The sequence below is a fragment of the Colobus angolensis genome, unplaced genomic scaffold, assembly GCF_000951035.1.
Source record: "Colobus angolensis palliatus isolate OR3802 unplaced genomic scaffold, Cang.pa_1.0 Scaffold49, whole genome shotgun sequence".
Taxonomy (NCBI): domain Eukaryota; kingdom Metazoa; phylum Chordata; class Mammalia; order Primates; family Cercopithecidae; genus Colobus; species Colobus angolensis.
The window spans coordinates 9,180,547-9,187,144 of NW_012118376.1; positions in this window are offsets into that span (position 1 = coordinate 9,180,547).

Below are 6,598 nucleotides of genomic sequence, written 5' to 3' on the forward strand. Positions count from 1 at the left end.
TTTTTATATATTTATTATTTAGAGATAGGGTCTTACTTTGTTGTCCAGGCTGATCTTGAACTCCTGGGCTCAAGCAAGCATCCTGCCTCAGCCTCCTGCCATCCCACCTCAGCCTGTGAGTAGTTAGGACTATAGGCATGTGCCACTGTACCCAGCAAAGGAGCAGTTTTAAGTAAATGAATTACATAAATGTAAAATAATGAAATTTCTAGTTAGTGGAATTCAACCCTTTAGGGGAACCTACACTACTTAAGCTTATCTCACATAACCCCTCATAGGCCAACATATGGTGGAGTTTACAGGTAATATCTTATAACAAGGAATAAGAAAGTCAGTAAATGTAAATGAGGGTAGTTTTCTCAGTATCTTCACACTTGTTTATCTTAATTCTTCAATAGTTACAATAAGTTAAAAATATACCTATAAAATGTGTTGAAATTGCCTGAATTAAAGCAAGAGAAGCACAGAGGATCTGGTTTTAAAAAAAAAAAAAGGGGGGGGTGGGAATCAGAGAAAAACAGAACCCTTTCAGAATCTTCTCCCATTCATTTCAAATAAATGCTAAGGATTAAGGCAATCCAAAAAATATTTACTGACTAGATGAATAGATAAATGAATGAATGAAAGAAAAGATGGTTGATGAGGAAACATAGGAAGGGTTATTATTTTCACAGTCTCTGCAAATGGAAGCATGGGAGAATCTTCTAAAGGATAGGAGAGAATAAAGGCAGGACAAAATTTAGCCCATATAAACTCACTAGAAATTCAGAGACATCTTCTGTTGAGTCACCTACCTTTTAAAATAGGGGTAATAAAGGCCAGGTGTGTGGCTCACGCCTGTAATCCCAGCACTTTGGGAAGCCAAGGCAGGCAGATCACCTGAGATCAGGAGTTCCAGACCAGCCTAGGCAACATGGCGTAAACCCTGTGTCTACTAAAAATACAAAAATTAGGGCCGGGCGCGGTGGCTCAAGCCTGTAATCCCAGCTACTCCGGAGGCTGAGGCAGGAGAATGGCGTAAACCCGGGAGGCGGAGCTTGCAGTGAGCTGAGATCCGGCCACTGCACTCCAGTCCGGGCAACAGAGCGAGACTCTGCCTCAAAAAAAAAAAAATTAGTCAGGCGTGCTGGTGTATGCCTGTAATCCCAGCTACTAAGGAGGTTGAAGCACAAGAATTGCTTGAACCCGGGAGGGGAGGCTGCAGTGTGCCAAGATAGCACCACTGTACTCCAGCCTGGGAGACAGAGCAAGACCCTGTCTCAAAAAGTAAAATAAAATAGAGGTAATAATTTTTTTTTTTTTTTTGAGACAAAGTCTTGCCCTGTCACCCAGGCTGGAGTGCAGTGGCATGATCTCAGCTCACTCCAGCCTCCGCCTCCGGGTTCAAGCAGTTCTCCGCTTCAGCCTCCCGAGTAGCTGGGACTATAGGAGCCCACCACCATGCCTGGCTAATATTTTTATATTTTTTAGTAGAGACAGGGTTTCAACATGTTGCCCAGGCTGGTCTCGAACTCCTGACCTCAGGTTATCTGCCTGCCTCGGCCTCCCGAAGTGCTGGGATTACAGGTGTGAGCCACCGTGCCCGGTCATGAGTTAATTTCTACTTGCATGCTACATAGGGCACTACTTTGATCTAAGCTCCAATAGTCTTAACTGATTTTTAAATGAGAAATATTGCCTATAATAAAATATTCATTTGTAAATATTTACGTACACAATTTTAAAAGAAATCTAAATAAAATACAACTTACCATTGGGTTTAGGATTGTCTCTTCTGTCAGGAAACCTTATTAATGGAGTGTGTGGTTTGACTACCTAAAGGAAAAATAATATGCATGAAAAACAATCTCATTAACTAAAAGAAATGATCTTCTAAACCTCATAAATAGATACTTTTGTTAAACTTACTATTTGACAGCAACTTTAAATTATACTCTTCCCCAACCAGGAAAGCTGGTCTATGAATTATTAACTTGTGTATCTGGTAAACACAACTTTGTACTTTATATATAATCACAAGACTTTCATTGTACTATCGAAGGTGTACTTCAAAGCAATCCAGTGGAGGAGATGATGTGGATTTTATGTTGCATGACTTATAGACTGGTAAGAATTGAAAGCTGGCTGAGCACAGTGGCTTATGCCTGTAATCCCAACACTTTGAGAGGACCAGGCGGGCAGACTGCATGAGGTCACGAATTCAAGACCAGCCTAGCCAAGATGGTGAAACCCCATCTCTACTAAAAAAATTTAAAAAATTAGCAGGGCGTGGTGGTGGGTGCCTGTAATCCCAGCTACTCAGGAGGCTGAAGCAGAGAATTGCTTGAACCCAGGAGGCAGAAGTTGCTGTGAGCCAAGATCGAGCCACTGCACTCCAGCCTGGGTGACAGAGTGAGGCTCTGTCTCAAAACAAACAAACAAACAAAAACTTCTCTATTAGCTGTTTCTTCACTTTTACTTTCATAGCCAAGCTTCTTAAGAGAATGTTCTATCTGTCCTATTGTCACTCCCCTATTTACAAGTTTGAAAACTGGCTGGGATCAGTGGCTCATGCCTGTAATCCCAGCACTTTGGGAGGCTGAGGCAGGAGGATGGCTTTAGCCCAGGAGTTTGAGACCAGCCTGAGCAAGAAGGTGAGACTCCCTCTCCACAACTTAAAATAAAAAAAAAAGAAGTAGGCCAGGTGCGGTGGCTCAAGCCTGTAATCCCAGCACTTTGGGAGGCGGAGACAGGTGGATCACGAGGTCAGGAGATCGAGACCATCCTGGCTAACACGGTGAAACCCCGTCTCTACTAAAAAATACAAAAAACTAGCCGGGTGAGATGGCGGGCGCCTGTAGTCCCAGCTACTTGGGAGGCTGAGGCAGGAGAATGGTGTGAACCCGGGAGGCGGAGCTTGCAGTGAGCTGAGATTCGGCCACTGTACTCCAGCCTGGGCGACAGAGCCAGACTCCGTCTCAAAAAAAAAAAAAAAAAAAGAAGTTTGAAAAATGTTCCACAGCTTTCAGGATAAAGTTCAAACTCTTATTTGGCACTCACAACACCCATCGTGATCTGGCCTCTCCTTACTTTGCCAGCCTTTCTCCCCAACTCTCTTATGTACCTGTTGCTCCAGGTATTCTGAAGTACTTTTCCTTTCCCCAATTCATCCTGCTATTTATCCCCATTCCATCTAGAGCTTATGTCCTCTGTCATGAAATCTCCCTCCCTCCCATCCCATTCCACTTCCATGCCTATCCTTCTGACTGCTTATCCCTTACAACAGCTCACATGTCACTCTTCTCTAAGAACCTTTCCCAAATTCCAAAGTCTGAGTTAAAAACTCCTCCTCATGTTTTCAGAGGACAGATAAGTTAGCCAATGATTATAGGAGAGTGCTAAGCTCCTGGACAGTCAATTAAGACAGAAAATTAAGCACTTCTGCAGCAGCATTCCTGTTACATGGTAAATGTCCAAGAAACAGTTGCCAAATAAGTGAATAAACCTTTTGTAAGTTAGGTCTAACTGTATAGGCATGTAAATATGTATTATATACTTATACAAATGTACATACACTGCAGAGAAAGAATCATTTGCAACACTGCTTTTATATACTTAAAAACATAATTTAATATGGCCTTATAGGCCAGGCACGGTGTCTCACACCTGTAATCCCAGCACTTTGGAAGGCCAAAGCGGGCGGATCACTTGAGGTCAGGAGTTCAGGATCAACCTGGTCAACATGGTGAAACCCTGTCTCTACTAAAAATACAAAAGTTAGCTGGGTATGATGGTGCACGCTTGTAATCCCAGCTATTCAGGAGGCTGGGGCATGAGAAATCACTTGAACCCAGGAGGTGGAGGTTGCAGTGAGCCAAGATTGTGCCACTGCACTCCAGCCTGGGTGATAGAGCAAGACTTCATCTTAAAGAAAAACAACAATAATAATAATATGGTCTTATAAATTAAATTCCCACTCTGTTTGGTATCCCTACTTTTTAACAACAAAAAAAATTATTTTGAGATAGGGTCTTGCTCTGTCACCCAGGCTGCAGTGCAGTGGTGTGATCACAGCTCATTACAGCCTCAACCTCCCAGGCCCAAGTGATCCTCCCACCTCAGCCTCCAAAGTAACTGGGACTACAAGTGTGCCCCACCACGCCTGGCTAATTTTTAACATTTTTTGTGGAGATGGAGTCTCCCTATGTTCCTTAGGTGGGTCTTGAACTCCTGGCGATCCCCCTGCCTTGGCTGCCTAAAGTACGGGGATTACAGGCATGAGCCACTGCACCCAGCCCTAGAAAGTGTTTTAAATGCAAAAAAGTAGAATGGCATAAAATAAACCCTGATATATTCATCACACAACTTTAACAATAATATAGTCAATCTTATTTCATCATCCCTTCCCTGATTAAACAAATCCTATACATTTAATCCTATCTCATCTGTTAATACCTTCCACACATTACTGACAAACAGAATTTTTGTTAAATCATAACCCCAACACTTTTTTTTTTTTCCAATTTGAAAGCAGTGAAGCCAGGCTCAGTGGCTTATGCATGTAATCCCAGCACTTTGAGAGGCTGAGGCAGGAGGATCACTTGAGCCCAGGAGTTCGAGACCAGCCTGGGCAATATAGTGAGACCCTGTCTCTACCAAAAATTTACAAAGTTAGCTGGGCATGGTGGCGTGGGCCTGTCGTGCCAGCTACTTGGGAGGCTTAGTTGGGAAGATCACTTGAGCCCGAGAGGTTGAGATACAGTAAACCAGACAAGATCATGCTGCTGCACTGCAGCCTGGGCAACAGCAAGATCCTGTCTCAAAAAAAAGTCACTGTTTATTAACTCACCAGGTTACAAATATAATCATGGTAGACACCTTAGTTCACCCTAGTTTTTGTTCAAGTGAGCCCCAATACTTTTGCCACACTTAACAATAATTCCTACTATCATCTGATATTCAGCTTATGCTCTCATTTCCCCTTCTTGATTGGGTGTGGTGACTCACACCTATAATTTCAGCACTTTGGGAGTCTGAGGCAGGTGGACTTCTTGAGCTCAGGAGTTTGAAACCAGCCTGGGCAACATGGCGAAACCCTGTCTCTACAAAAAATACCAAAAAATTAGCTGTGAGTGGTGTTGCACACCTTTAGTCCCAGCTATTTCGGGGAATGAGGCAGGAGGATCCACTTGAACCTCGGGAGGTCAAGACTGCAGTGAGCCATTATCACGCCACTACACTCCAGCCTGTGTGACAAAGTGAGACTCTGTCTCAAACAAAACAAAAATTTCCCCTTCTCAATTGTCTTTTTACATTCTAAATACAAATATGACAAACAAATAACTCCAACTGCATATTAGTTGGATAACTAAGAAGCCAATCTGAAAAGGCTCCCACTGTATGACTGCAACCATATGACATTCTAGAAAAGGTCAAACTACCATCTAAGATTTTTTTCTTTTTTTTCTGAGACGAAGTCTCGCTCTGTCGCCCAGGCTGGAGTGCAATGGTGCGATCTCGGCTCAATGCAACCTCCTCCCAGGTTCGAGTGATTCTCCTGCCTCAGCCTCCTGAGTAGCTGGGACTACAGGTAAGTGTCGCCATGTCCAACTAATTTTTGTATTTTTAGTAGAGATGGGGATTCTCCATGTTGGCCAGGATGGTCTCAATCTCTTGACCTCGTGATCTGCCCACCTCGGCCTCCCAAAGTGTTGGGATTTCAGGCGTGAGCCACAGTGCCTGGCCCCATCTAAGATTTATTCATGCCTTTTCATGGCTTGATAGCTCATTTCTTTTTAGTGCTGAATAATATTTCAATATCTGAATGTACCACAGTTTATCAATTCACCTACTGAAGGATATCTTGTTTGCTTCTCAATTTTGGTAATTATGAATAAAGCTGCTATAAACATCTGTGTGCATCTTTTATGTGGATATAAGTTTTCAACTCACTTGGGTAGATACTATGGAGTGTAATGGCTAGATCGTACGGTAAGATTATGTTTCCTTTTGTATGAAATTGCCAAACTGGAATCAGTGCCGTGGCTGACGCCTGTAATCCCAACACTTCAGGAGGTCAAGGCAGGTGGATCGCTTGAGTCCACGAGTTCAAGACCAGCCTGGGCAACATAGTGAAACCCTGACTCTACAAAAAATACAAAAATTAGGCATGGTGGCATGTGCCTAAAAAAGAAAGAAATTGCCAAACTGTCTTCCAAAGTGGCTGTACCATTTTGCATTCCCACCAGCAATGAATGAGAGTTCCTGTTAGGTGGGATAGTAATAAGAATTCACATCTTTATCAACATTAAGTGTTGTCAAGTGTTTCGGATTCTGGCCATTCTGACAGGTGTGTAATGGTTGTCTTAACTTGAAATTCTCTAATAACATATGATGTTGAGTATCTTCTCTTTTTTTGAGACAGAGTCTCACTCTGTCGCCCAGGCTGGAGTACAATGGCGCGATCTTGGCTCACTGCAACCTCTGCCTCCCAGGTTTAAGCAATTCTCCTGCCTCAGCCTCCCAAGTAGCTGGGATTACAGGTGCACACCACCACACCTGGCTAATTTTTGTACTTTTAGTAGAGATTGGGTTTCGCCATGTTGGCCAGGCTGGTCTC